Source organism: Staurois parvus, unplaced genomic scaffold (assembly GCF_062004578.1).
Source record: "Staurois parvus isolate SC_StPar_1 unplaced genomic scaffold, SC_StPar_1.0 ptg002856l, whole genome shotgun sequence".
NCBI classification, from domain to species: Eukaryota; Metazoa; Chordata; class Amphibia; order Anura; family Ranidae; genus Staurois; species Staurois parvus.
In genome coordinates, this window is record NW_028320652.1 from 10,171 (window position 1) to 25,563 (window position 15,393).

Genomic DNA, 15,393 nt, shown 5'->3' on the forward strand with positions numbered 1-15,393 from the left:
AGTGATTGTGTTTATAAATAATGCAATCCTGTGCTTGTTCTTATGAGGATTTATTTATCACAGGCGCAAGGTTGTACGTGGTGTGCTGAGCAGGGAATTCATAATTGGGGAGAGAAACAACACAAGCGTTAGGTTTACATTATTAATACGTTTTAGCTTTTGGATATCTCAGAAGAACCCTCAGTCCTCATGCACACGGGTGGTTTTTACAGCGGCTGTTTTTGGCTTTTGACGTTTTTTTCTACAGCCAGTAAACCCCCCAGCATGTTATCCTATGTAACTAATTACATATATGACCTCCTTATACCCTCAAAAAGTCAATACTTTCCACCCTAGAAAGTGTTAAATATATACAAAAAATTTTATTTATTGGATTGGATTTATTTTGGATTGGATTTATTTTGGACAATTTTTGGACAATTTTTGGGCATAATTTTGGAGTTCACATTGGACTATTTTGAGTTGGTGTATTTATATTATATTAGATCATTTGGTATATTTAGGATTTTGAATTTAATGTGGGATTTATTGCATCACCAAAAAGGTTTTTTGTATATGTTATCCTATGTGTCCATACACACATAGACTGGAATTAACATTTTTTGGCTGGAAAAAAAACCCCCAGGACTAGTGGGCTTCTAGAAGAGTTTTTTAGCTGAAACACGGTAAAACGCTGAAAACCAGCGGTTTTGGACTTTTTTTAACCCAAAAAAGTTTTCTTGGTTAAAAAAAAAACCACAAAACACATAAAAACGCTGCTAATTGCGGCTAAACGCTAATGCAAAAAACGCTGAAAAAAAGCTGAAAAAAAGCTGAAAAACTCAGGTTTTTAATGTGACTTTACACAGCTAACGTTACTAGCATTATCAAAACGCCCCGTGTGCATGAGGACTGATGAAGTGCCCAGTCACACCAGGTGCTGCATTAATACGAGGCATTATAATGCCTTAAAGGAGAAGTAGGGGCAAAGCTCTTTTCGCCATACTTATCCCGTGGGTCACAGGAGGGCAGATTCAGCTGATAGTGGGTTAAAGTCTGCTGTTGGCTGACACCACAGAGCAGGTCCAGGCTCTGCAGAGATCCCGACAATGTCTGGTTCCACCCAGATGTCTGAGAGCTTGAGCCAGCTGCTCCTGCTCCCTTGCACAGCCTGGCACTCCAGTGAGCGCTGGAGGGGCAGATCAGAGAGCAGTGACTGATAGTCACCGCTCTGTGCTCAGAGTAGACCCAAGAACTGAGCGATCAGCAGTCTTTGATTACTATAAATGGGTATACAAGCACTAGGTAGAAAAATTATAAGTAGCTGGCAAAAAGGTAAAACCTCTGGATGTGTAACTCTGATACCTGGAGTGTGATCTCCCTGCTGGATGGATGAGTGTTCCTGATACTTGGAGTGTGATCTCCCTGATGGATGGATGAGTGTTCCTGATACCTGGAGTGTGATCTCCCTGCTGGATGGATGAGTGTTCCTGATACCTGGAGTGTGATCTCCCTGCTGGATGGATGAGTATTCCTGATACCTGGAGTGTGATCTCCCTGCTGGATGAGTATTCCTGATACCTGGAGTGTGATCTCCCTGCTGGATGAGTATTCCTGATACCTGGAGTGTGATCTCCCTGATGGATGGATGAGTATTCCTGATACCTGGAGTGTGATCTCCCTGCTGGATGGATGAGTGTTCCTGATACCTGGAGTGTGATCTCCCTGCTGGATGGATGAGTGTTCCTGATACTTGGAGTGTGATCTCCCTGCTGGATGGATGAGTGTTCCTGATACCTGGAGTGTGATCTCCCTGATGGATGGATGAGTGTTCCTGATACCTGGAGTGTGATCTCCCTGCTGGATGGATGAGTGTTCCTGATACCTGGAGTGTGATCTCCCTGATGGATGGATGAGTGTTCCTGATACCTGGAGTGTGATCTCCCTGATGGATGGATGAGTATTCCTGATACCTGGAGTGTGATCTCCCTGATGGATGAGTGTTCCTGATACCTGGAGTGTGATCTCCCTGATGGATGGATGAGTATTCCTGATACCTGGAGTGTGATCTCCCTGATGGATGGATGGATGAGTATTCCTGATACCTGGAGTGTGATCTCCCTGATGGATGGATGGGTGGATGAGTATTCCTGATGCCTGGAGTGTGATCTCCCTGATGGATGAGTGTTCCTGATACCTGGAGTGTGATCTCCCTGATGGATGGATGGATGAGTATTCCTGATACCTGGAGTGTGATCTCCCTGATGGATGGATGGATGAGTATTCCTGATACCTGGAGTGTGATCTCCCTGATGGATGGATGGATGGATGGATGAGTATTCCTGATACCTGGAGTGTGATCTCCCTGATGGATGGATGGGTGGATGAGTATTCCTGATGCCTGGAGTGTGATCTCCCTGCTGGATGGATGAGTATTCCTGATACCTAGAGAGTGATGACATGCTGCTGTCTTGCGGTGGTTTGCCAGATGATCCCCTAATCCTCACCGTTCCAGATCCAGACGACCAGGACTGGTCTCATTATTCAAATGCGCATTATTTTGCGCTATCTGGTTTGTGCAATATATAATCATTCATAACCACTGCAATCACGGAATTCACTTGATTTTTAATTTCTGGACTTTTAAAGATGGTTTATTGGTGTTTTGTTTTTAATGTCACTTTTGCACTTTAAACATCACTCATGAGACGTTTTATGCACCTTTTCTATATCTTGGCGCTCTACAACGCATGTACGGAATTTTCATTACATATATTGCTCATCATATATAGAAACTTATAACGTAAAAACAGTGCAACACTGAAGATAGTAGTAATAAAACAGAAATAAGTCCACTGCAAGTCCAGTTCATAGAAACATGTCAGGTGACAAGTGGAAATTCAATGTTGGTGATCCGTGAGGAAGTGGCTGAAAAACGCACTCACCAGAAAGAATATACAGTTGCAAGAAAAAGTCTGTGAACCCCTTGGGATTACGTGGAGTTTTGCATGAATTGGGCATAAAATGTGCTCTGAACGTCATCTAAGTCACAACAATAGAAGAACACAGGCTGCTGAACATAATACTACACAAACATTAGATGTTGCCATGGTTTAATTGCACATAACATGTAAACATTCACAGTGCAGGGAGGAAAAAGTATGTGAGGCCCTAGCTTAATGACTTCTCCCAGAGCTAATTGGAGCCAGGAGTCAGCCAACCTTGACTCCAATCAGTGTGATGATATTGGATGTGTTGCTGACAACTGTCCTGCCCTTAAAAAACACACACCTGTTTTGGGTTTACTGGTTTCAAGAAGCACTGTCTGATGTGAACCATGCCTCTCAGAAAAGAGCTCTCAGAAGACCTACAATCAAGAATTGTTGACTTGAATGAAGCTGGAAAGGGTTACAAAAGTATCTCCAAAAGCCTTGATGTTCATGTGTCCACGGTAAGACAGACTGTCTACAAATGGAGAAAGTTTAGCACTGCTGCTACTCTCCCTAGGCGTGGTCGTCCTGTAAAAATGACTGCAAGAGCACAGCGCAGAATGCTGCATGAGGTAAAGTAGAATCCCAGAGTGTCAGCTAAAGACCTACAGAAATCTCTGGCACATGCTAACATTTTTGTTGACACATCTACAATAAGGAAAACATTAAACAAGAATGGAGTACATGGGAGGACACCACGGAGGAAGCCATTGCTGTCCAAAAAGAATATTGCAGCATGCTTGAAGTTTGCAAAAGAGCACCTGGATGTTCCACAGCACTACTGGCAAAATATACTGTGGACAGATGAAACCAAGATTGAGTTGTTTGGGAAGAACACACAACACTATGTGTGGAGAAAAAAAGGCACAGCACACCAACATCAAAACCTCATCCCCACTGTAAAACATGGCGGAGGGAGCATCATGGTTTGGGGCTGCTTTGCTGCCTCAGGGCCTGGACGGATTGTTGTCATTGATGGGAAAATGAATTCCAGAGTTTATCAAGACATTTTGCAGGAAAACGTACGACCATCTGTCCGCCAACTGAAGCTCCGCAGAGGATGGGTGATGCAACAGCACAATGACCCAAAGCATACAAGTAATTCAACAAAACAATGGCTGCAACAGCACAGAATACGCCTTCTGGAGTGGCCCAGTCAGAGTCCTGACCTCAACCCGATTGAAATGCTGTGGCATGACCTTAAGAGAGCGATTCACACCAGACATCCCAAGAATATTGCTACACTGAAACAGTTTTGTGAAGAGGAGTGGTCCAAAATTACTCCAGATCGTTGTGCAGGTCTGATCTGCAACTACAGGAAACGTTTGGTTGAGGTTATTGCTGCCAAAGGAGGGTCAACCAGTTATTAAGTCCAAAGGTTCACATACTTTTTCCTCCCTGCACTGTGAATGTTTATTTGTTATGTGCAATTAAACCTTGGCAACATCTAATATTTGTGTAGTATTATGTTCAGCAGACTGTGTTCTCCTATTGTTGTGACTTAGATGACGTTCAGAGCACATTTTATGCCCAATTCATGCAAAACTCCACGTAATCCCAAGGGGTTCACATACTTTTTCTTGCAACTGTATATATATGCAGTATATATCAAAAGCCCATGGATCCTCAATCCAGAAGGAACAAAGCTGGTCTGGTCACAGAAAGTGGGTCCCTCCTTTAAGGATGCAGCAAAAGATCTTCCTCCTCCCAGTTTGCAGAACCCTGACTTTGGAATCCAATACCAAACTGGGAGGAGGAAGATCTTTTGCTGCATCCTTAAAGGAGGGACCCACTTTCTGTGACCAGACCAGCTTTGTTCCTTCTGGATTGAGGATCCATGGGCTTTTGATATATACTGCCTCTCTCCCTCTCCCCCCTCTCCCCCCTCTCCCTCCCTCTCTCCCCCCTCCCCCTCTTTACTCAGTTCTTAGTGCAGAGCTACCTAGGTGAGGTTTTTTTCAACTTAATGCATTCTCTGCATTAAGGTAAAAAAATCTTCCACTAGTTTTATGTAACGTAGTGCATCACAAAGTGTGGGACACAGTGAACGTGCATTGCCCACTATTGTATGAGTGCACTAGAGTAGCATGCAGAAAAAAACCCGCTACCACATTGTACAAATATGAACTGACCCTAAAGGAATCAAACAAGATAGGGTGAGTGAGCGCGATCTCAGACGAGCAGCTAGCACACAAGGCAATCCTCAACACCTAAAAAAATGACAACAATGAAAGGTATGCAGCGCTAAATATAATAAGAGGATAATATAAAAAACATCCGTATGACCAGAGTCCCTGTAAATTGATTAATCGATGTAAACCGTCAGTCGAACATAAATAATCCCAAATGTGATATGACTGGTAAAGGTGAGACAACATCACAGTGGTAATTGGTATATTCCAAATCCAGTTAGGCTTGTGGAAGAATCCAGTAAATTAGTGCGCTTACCACAAAGACATACAAACTGAGTTTTGTATGCAGGGGCGGACTGACAACTCATGAGGCCCCCGGGCAATAGGGGATCATGGGGCCCCTGTTTCCTTGCCCACACTCAAAAAAGCCTATAAAAAAGGTACCAGGGGCATTTCATGGGGCCCCCTACTGACCCGGGCCCTCGGGCAGTGCCCGAGTGCTCAAATGGTCAGTCCGCCCCTGGTTGTATGTATATCGGCAGACATCAGGGCCTGGTCAGTAAACAAGAGATCCCTGTGCTCAAATCCCAACAGCTAGTGCATGCATTTATCCATCAGGTGCTAAAGAGGTGTAACCACATATTAACACTAGAAATTCTGAGGACCCTCTGCACACTGGTATATACCCTTTCAAGCAGACTATGCAATAAATAGGGATATTTAGTTCACACATTATGCAATACATGTTTTAGCTGACCAACTGCGTCAAAGTAATCCCTCTATGGCCAGTCCTACTCTGCTCTGCCTACGCAAATGCTACTGTGGACACAATGCTAGCATAGGGGAAAAGACACAATGGGGAGAGCTACAAGGTTCATCCTGGCTACTGACCCAACAATACAACAAACAAGCTCTCCCCACTTTGTCTTTTCCCCTATGCTAGCATTGTGTCCACAGTAGCATTTGCGTAGGCAGAGCAGAGTAGGACTGGCCATAGAGAGATATGCTCCCTGGTGGCTAGTGGCTCCCTGGTGGTTTAATGGCATCAGTTGGGCAGGCTCACCTAACATGTTTCGAGCCACACTCGTTGTCACCCCTTTGACCTGGTGGTCATTGCCTTACTATTCATGTGAGTTCCCAATTATACCATTTGCTTTTTTACTCATTAAAGACATACTTCACTATTACTCGCATTTTGCCCCTGGCTCGTTATTTACGAGCCCCATCAAGGTGGAGCGTTTCGGAGGAGTATGATCAGGAGTGGACTCCGTTGGACCTGCCAGCGAAACCTGAGGTGACCCTCGTGAGTGTTTCCCATCATTCCCAGGAAGGGGCGGACTGACCCCTCATGGGGCCCCCAGGCAATAGGGGATCATGGGGCCCCTGTGTCCTTCCCCAAACTCAAAAAAGCCTATGAAAAGGTACCAGGGATATCTCATGGGGCCCCCTACTGACCCCGGGCCCTCGGGCAGTGCCCGAGTTTCCAAATGGTCAGTCCACCCCTGTTCCCGGGTGTCTTACATGGTGACTGGATGCAGTCCTGTTTGCTGACCAGGCCCTGATGTCCGCCGATATACATACAACACTCAGTTTGTATGTCTTTGTGGTAAGCGCACTAATTTACTGGATTCTTCCACAAGCCTAACTGGATTTGGAATATACCAATTCCCACTATGATGTTGTCTTTCTTTCACCTTTACCAGTCATATCACATTTGGGACTATTTGTGTTCAATTGACGGTTACATCGATTAATCAATTTACAGTGACTCTGGTCATACGGATGTTTTTTTTGGCCCTAAAGGAAGCCTGTATTGAAAGTTACCAAACGTGGCACTGCATTCCGCCTTCTGAAAATGCTGGTTATCCAGATCTCCGGCTGGTCCAATGGCTTTAGTAAGGGTCATAGCAGCAGAACAAGCATTTATCACATGCTCAGAGTTCTGATCTGTATACATCTTCCAGGGCACTGACCCTCAGGGTGCTGGTTCACTATGACAGCCAAGCAAACATTCTCAGTCGGTGACTCAAAGTGCCATTGCTTCAGCATGACGGGCAGTCAACAAGCAATAAAGAGAGGTCAACAAAGGAAGCCAGGCAACTGAAGCTCCATTTTAAGTGGATTGACCTCCCATCTGACGGCCGTTACATAAATCTTGTTCCAATGCCACTTGGCAGAGCCAACTGAATGACACCATCTTTTCCGGGGTTTTCTGAATACCACTGCAAGGGAGCGTTCACCCCACTAACTCCCCATGAATTAATTATAGCAGGAGTTCCCTGACACCTGAAAATATTGAGAAAACCTGTTTCATTCCTTAATGGGGAGGATTTCAAGCCTGTGTTTCTTTGTTGCAGTCCAGAGTGGAGAACTCCTCTTCCTTGCTGTTCTGCTGACCACAGAACTGCGAGCAATCTTTACAATGGGGATTAAAGCAGAAAAGAAAAAAAAGTTAGCAGACTGGGGGAAAGTTAGAACATCCGTCAGGATTTCCCTGTCTGCAGTTGTCATTAGTTTTTTCGAATTTTCCAGAGCAGGGGTTAGCACCATCCATAGAGTGAGGGAGGGTTATAACCCCTGTCAGATTTTGTGTTCACCATCTGTGTCCTATTGCAGAGATCCTTTCACTACCTGACCCATAGCCAATAAGTCACAAGCACCAAACAGTAAATATTACATTAGAACTACTGGCGTACCTCTGTTACGAACGCCTCGGTTAACGTAATTTTCGGTTTACAAATTTTTTTTTTTTTGCAATATGAACTAATTGGTTTTCAATGTATTTACAATTTTTTTTATCATGTCCCTGTACAGTATTTATGCCTTTTTAAAGTGCACTTTATACAGAGTTTTGAACAGAAGACTTTTTTTTTTTTTTTTTACTTTTTTTCTGACCTCTGGAACGGATTAATTGGTTTTCAATGCATTTTATGAATTAATTTTTAATCATGTCCCTGTACAGTATTTAAAGTGCACTTTAAAGGCATAAATACTGTACAGGGACATGATTAAAAATTAATTCATAAAATGCATTGAAAACCAATTAATCCGTTCCAGAGGTAGAGAGAGAGGTAGAGAGAGAGGTATTTTATCTGTTCAAAACACTTTATGCCTTTTAAAGTGTTTTGAACAGATAAAAAAATATATACTGTGTGTGAACCTGTACTAAGTAAGTTACTGACCTGAATTGTACCTGACATTGTTACCTTCTCCTGCCCAGACCCTTGCTTTGCCTGACCTCTCTCCTGAATGCCCCCGTTTGGATCTGACCTTCTGTTGCTGACCTGGCGTGTGACCCGACTACTCTCTGCCCACTGCTTTGTACTGCTCTGTCCCCACTGTTACCGACCCGGCCCGTTTGACCTTGCACTTGCTCAGCCATCCATCCATCCCGACGGGATCACCCGACCTCCTCACATCAGGCTCTTCCCTGTGGGAGCCCCTGGCGAATACTGCTACCACTGACAGGCGTGCTCAGTAGCCACAACCTGGTCTCGGGGTACTTCAAGTCCATCCCCACCATCAGGGGCTCTGGTGAACATGTACCCTGGGGCTTAGATTCCGTGCGCTGGGGACGTCTGGCCAGTGGTGTGCTAGTGGTACCGCCAGGCGGTCCTTTACATAATGCGTGTGTGTGTGTATATATATATATATATGTGTGTATATATATATATATATATATATATATATATATATATATATATATATATATATGTATATGTATATGTATATGTTTTTATTTTTTTTTACGTTTTTTCTCTGACCTCCGGAACGGACCAATTGGTTTTCAATGCATTCCTAGGGGAAACTGCGTTTCGGTGTATGAATTTTTCACAATACAAAAAGTCCCGTAGAACGAATTAACCACTTCCACGCCGGGCACTTTTACCCCCTTCCTGCCCAGGCCATTTTTCAGGTTTCAGCGCTCTCACATTTTGAATGACAATTGCGCGGTCCTACAACTTTGTACCCAAACTAAAATTTTATCATTTTCTTCACACAACTAGAGCTTTCTTTTGGTGGTATTTAATCATCGCTGGGGCTTTTATTTTTTGCTAAATTAACAAAAAAAGACCGTAAATTTTGAAAAAAAAAACGTTTTTCTTTTGTTTCTGTTATAAAAGTTTGCAAATAAATAATTGTTCTTCATAAATTTAGTCCAAAATGTATTCTACTACATGTCTTTGGTGAAAATAACCCAAATTAGGATGTATTTAGTCTGTAGGAAAGTTATAGAGTTCACAAACTATGGTATAGATCTGAATATTGATCAATCCTGAAGTACTGACTGCCAATCTAATTTCTTGAGGTCCAAGAATGTCAGAGTAGTACAGATATCCCCCAACTGACCACTTTTTGCAAAGTAGACAGTCCGACGTACTTCATAAGAGGCATGGCGAGTTTTTTGAAGTTGTATTTTTTTTTGTCATTTTTCGGAAAATGAAAAAATTTTTTTTTTTTTTTTTTTTTTTTTTTTTTTAAACCTACTGTCACCAGTGCAGTACAGCGTCATACCACCAAAATAAAGCTCTAGTTGTGTGAAGAAAATGATAAAATTTTTGTTTGGGTACAATGTTGTATGACCGCGCAATTGTCAAAGTGTGAGAGCGCTGAAACCGGAAAAATGGTCTGGGTAGGAAGGGGGTAAAAGTGCCTGGCATGGAAGAGGTTAATTCGTTCTGCGGGACTTTTTTTATTGTGAAAAAAATCATACACCGAAACGCGGTTTCCCATAGGAATGCATTGAAAACCAATTTGTCCGTTCCGGAGGTCAGAGAAAAGTAAAAAAAAAAAAAATATATATATATATATTTTATCTGTTTAAAACACTTTAAAGTACACTTTATGACAAATAGAGCAGAAGCAGAGAAGCATCATGTCCCTGTACAGTATTTGTCTTTAAAGTGTCTGAAATAGTTAATTTACTATTTTTCGGTGCATTTGGAAGGTCTCCTGAGGTTATCTTTTAAAAAACGCTTCTAAACGCAGTAGGTAAACGTGGGTAAACTGACGTTTTTAACCTACATTTTCTAGCAGTTTCCAGTGTTCAGAAAAGTTTTTTTTACCAACACCCCATGTACATGAGCCCTAATGGGGGCACAGACAGCAGTGACAACTGTTCTCATCCCTCTGCACACTATCCAAAACTGAAAAAGAAAAAGTTTTAGTTCTACTTTAATCTTTGCTTTACACCTGCTGTAATTTCATGCAATTTATTGCATTTCTGCGTCAGCCTACTGATGGCTATTGACAGAATTTGCAGAGAACCTTAACAAAGCAGCTTTTAAAAAGAGCGCTTTGATAAGATGGTGCAGGTTCTTTTCAAATAAATATAATTCCTCCAGCAACCGGATTATGCAATTTTAGTACAAGGAGTAATCCTTAGGGTGGCTTCCCACTGCTCTACTGCCCTTTTTGCCCATGGTTTTAGTGCGGGTTAGCTGCAATTTTCCATAGACTTCTATGAGGTCCAGGGGCGGACTGACAACTCATGGGGCCCCTGGGCAATAGGGAATCATGGGGCCCCTGTGTCCTTACCAAAACTCAAAAAAGCCTATGAAAAAGGTACCAGGGGCATCTCATGGGGCCCCCTACTGACCCCGGGCTCTCAGGTGGTGCCCGAGTTTCCAAATGGTCAGTCCGCCCCTGATGAGGTCCCACGGTTTTGGGACGGTTTCAGAAAGTGCACCAAAGATGCAGCATGCGGGTGTCTTGGTACACTTTCTGAAACTGCTCCAAGTTCGGACCGATTCAGGTCTTCATAGAAGTCTATGGGAAAGCACAGCTAACTTGCACCAAAGCCACAAGTGAGCTGCACTTTAGCAAAAGCACAGCTGGGCAGCGTGAAGCCGCTCGTAGCTACCACATTTCAGTAGTTTAGGGCAATGAGGTCATGGAAACCCACTTATGATCAGTGTTGTACTTTCATCAACCAACATACATAATATGAATCTGTGGTCAGGTGTAAATCATTAAAACATGGTCTGTTATGCATACCTGAAAAATATAAAAAGGTAGTCAGACTAGTGAAAGGCTATTTGTAGAGGTGGGCGGGGGGGGACAAAACACTGGACAAGCACAGTGGCAAACTTAAAGGTTAAGTTCACCTTCTGTTACATGATACATCCACATTCAGGGTGTAACATGTTACGATCGGACAAACCCCCAATCCCTGTTGTGACAGCTAGCAGGGGATCTTCTTCTCCCCGTTAGCTGTCACAAAAAACAGTCGCTCTTTTGCAGTATTCTGTGAATGAGAAAACTACAAGTTCTGACAGCCTCTGCAGCTGCCGGCTTGTAGTTTTCAGTTAACTACCACAGCTACCCCTCACCCTGGGGGGGATACTAACTACACCTATTGGGTAAACCGAGAAGGAGTTGAAGGAGAACCGAGTCCCAGACCCCTCTTCTCCACCAGCAGCTGTAACAAGTCCCTTTGACCTGGCCATGAACTAACCCTACTTGACTCAGTTAACCCCTCGAACTTGCGGAGTTCACTTCTGTTGTCATGAGCAATGGTTAGCACTTCTGCCTGGCAGTACTGGGGTCCTTAGTTCAAATCTCAGCCACGGCATCACCTGCCTGGAGTTTGCACGTTCTCCCTGTGCCTGCGTGGGTTTCCTCCGGGTACTCCAGTTTCCTCCCACACTCCAAAGACATGCTGGTAGGTTAACTGGATTCTGGATAAACTGGTCCTAGTATGTGTATGTATGAATGTAAGTTAGGGACCTTAGATTGTACACCCCTTGAGGGTTAGGGACTGATGTGAATGTACAATATATATGTAAAGCGCTGAGTAAATTGACTGCAATATATAAGTACCTGAAATAAATAAATAAATGAGCCAGATATGTGCTAATTTGGGACGGAGTTGAGGGCTCCAGTCCCGAATTTGATCTCTATCTCTAATATAATATATCTATCTATCTCCCTGTATGATCTGTCTCAAATCGGGATGGTAGGCCTCTCACTGACTGTATGATATGACAGGCAACGTTCTTTATTCATTTTTTGAGTTGTTTATTTTCTGTTTCCTTATATTCTACGATGGGAACTATGACAGATTTACCCCGATGTTGTATCTATCGATGTGTAAAACTGCAAGTGCAGTATAGCATGCTTCTGCTGCAGAAATGATGATATGACTGCCTGCTTCCTTTTCATCAGATTTTGTTTATTCAGATTTTAAAATTTTCAAGTTGACAAAAGAGAACTTTAAAAAAAAAAAAAAAACTAGCACTGCCCCATTGTAGTTCATTGAGTCTTTCCTGCCAGCATTTGCTTGCCCGTACGGAATGTACAAGATATACTGACAGGTCAGGGTGAGATCTGTTGATCGCTGGTGCAATGCTTTAGAAGCTCCAGAAACAAAAAAATAATAAATGCACATTTTTTTTTTTAGCTGCAAAAAAATTGTTTGTTAAAAGGTGAATGTATCCTAAAAATTTTTTATTTTTTGCCAGTTTTGGAAACAAAAGGATCCATTTCTTAATGAATTTCACATTCTGAGTTCAAATATAACAATGAAATTTGTCAATTGGCTCTAGTTTTTTCTGTAAACGGAAAGTTTTCTACTATAGGCGTAATGATTACATAATGCACAATAATTATATAGATAGATGTCTTTCCACAAATATAAAGCAAGTGATATTGACTACATAACAAAGCCTAAATGGCAGAATATATTGCATAGGATTACCAAGAAAAATTATAGCCATAAGCTAAGTTGAATCATTTTAATACTTAGGATTCTCACTAGTTTTCTCTTCAGTTTGTGTCGGTTTTGCTTCTCTTGGCTTTTCTCTTGTATTCGAGGAAAGGGCTATCTCTTACAACTGCACGTGACTACACGCTTCAGGTTCTTCCTCACTTGACTCAACCACGAAGGATTCTGGTGCTTTAGGAATTGGTAGCCCCTCTCCATGAGGAACTGGACGTATTGCCGATGGAATATTTGGATAGTGCACAGCTAACTTTTTCTTCTTATTTAGCCCTTTTACAATTGGAGGCACCATACAAAAGTAACAATTACTAACATGATCTGTTGGCTCTCTCCAAATCATTGGCACAGCGAAAGGCATAGATGCCTTTTTTCCATTCAACCATTGCTCCAGTGCCGTCCCACAAGAATTGCAGCATATATGTGGTGCCCAGCTCTTGTCCTGGTCTCCTATCTTGCAGCCTACAAGTTGTAGGCTTTCTTAATCATTCCTGTTATCCTCCTTTTTTGTGAGATAAAAGTTATTTCACCGCAGATATAGCAGAAATTATCTGCTTTATTCACACAAGTTCGAGGCATTACTGAGTAGCCTATATAAGCATAAAACGAAATGTAAAGACGCTGTGGAACTACAATCAGCTACAGATACTGCAGCTTTTATGCAGTGAAGTGATGCAATTAAAGGCTAATATTGCATCATCTCAGTATACATGCAATTTTCTATTGGTCACCAGTATCAATTGCGCAATATGCAGCTGAAGTTGCATCATAATTTTGAATGGCTTACGTCATTAGATGGGTGAATATATCATGGAAACTAGAGCCAATCAACATTTTTTAGGGTCATTTTCGTTTTCAGCACCCCAAAATTATGTAAGATTAGCTAATTTTATGCCCAAAACTTTTTACCTGTTGAACAGTGTAATTGGTTAGTTCACCTTTTAAAAAAAACTCTGCAGTCCTTTTCAATACATTTTAACTGTTTCCCTTTCAGCCTATCTCAAAGGGCTTCATGCGTGTCGATGGCCAAATACAGCTTTCTTTCAGGTACATTCCGTTTTGCATTGGAGGTCAGTTTGAGAAGATTCTGTGATCCTTCAACATTTGACAGGTGCATTTGACTTTCTAAATGTCAGCCGCCTGCTTCAGGCCTCTTTTGCATTCCTCTGGTCTTCTATGGGAAGAAGGGCAGATCAAACACAAGCCCCGTCACACAGGTCTTAAAAAATATGCATTACATTTGGAAGCAATCAGAACATCATTCATAACCATGAATGTAAAAAAAAAAAAAAAAAGCAAGGGACATTCAGTTTTCAGAAAGTCATATAAACAGTCAAAAATTCCCCCTTGATAGCATTAAGCAGAAAAAAAAAAATCTATTGGACAGTGTGGCCGTTGTTTTATAACTTACTTATAAACGCAGATGCAGTGTGGGGGGAACACTACCATGCCCAGCCGCAGGTATCTGCGTTCTCCACGATATAGCGAAGTGTTGTTGCACCCTATACACTGATCTCTGGTTACTAGCACTAGTAAAAGGATGAGGTTAGCATCTTCTCGTAAAAGAAGTAAATGGCTGCCATAGCTACATAACTAGTGCATGTAAATGAATAATAAATCACACCTATGCAATAGATTGCTGTGTATATGTCAGGTTTTGATGGGAAAATAGGTAAAAATAGAAAAAAGGTTAAAAAAAATAGGAAAACCGTAAACAAATTCTTAGAACTTGGTGGCACTGGACTCTTGCACCACCTGCAGGACATTTTTAGTTACTGCAACATGTGCAAGATTCATTACAAGAGCCTACGAGTCCCTTTAAAAAAATAAAGTGCAATTTCTACACGATGACACTTGGGATAGTTAAAACTCATGTGTTTTTTACTGCATTAATTGAATTCCTTGTTACATGATAGTTTCTCTGTCCCCCACGCCTTATGTTATTGGTACATCTGCTTTTAATGCAGGCTTTGGCTGATTCATACCTAACGTTGATTTATACTGAATGTTTTTCAGACTGCTGATAAAATTCTTATGCTGAAGTATTTGTCATTTGTACCTCTAATCTTTGTTCTTTACATCTCGGATTCAATAATATAAGACTGAACTAAAAAATAAAGTGCAAGTCAAACTTATTTTTTTTAGTTTTTGGATAAAAGTGAGGAAGGATTGGAACCCCGGTCAAATGTTTACTGGTATCTGTGTTAAAGAGATTTACCCTCAATTCTTGTCCTGCTGACAAAGTGAAATAAAAATGTACCCTTCCGCTTAATTTAAAAAGGATGTTTTTATTGCTGTCTATGTTGCTACTATGGGCAGCACAGTGGCTTATTGGTTAGCACTTCAGCCAGGCAGTACTCGGGTCGCTGGTTTGAATCCCAACCACAGCGCCACCTGCCTGGAGTTTGCATGTTCTCCCTGTGCCTGCATGGGTTTGCTCCTACATGCCATAGACATGCTGGTAGGTTAATTGGCTCCTGTCTAAACTGCCCCTATGTGTATGAATGTGAGTTAGGGACCTTAGATTGTACGCTAGTTGAGGGTTAGGGACTGATGTGAATGCACAATACAT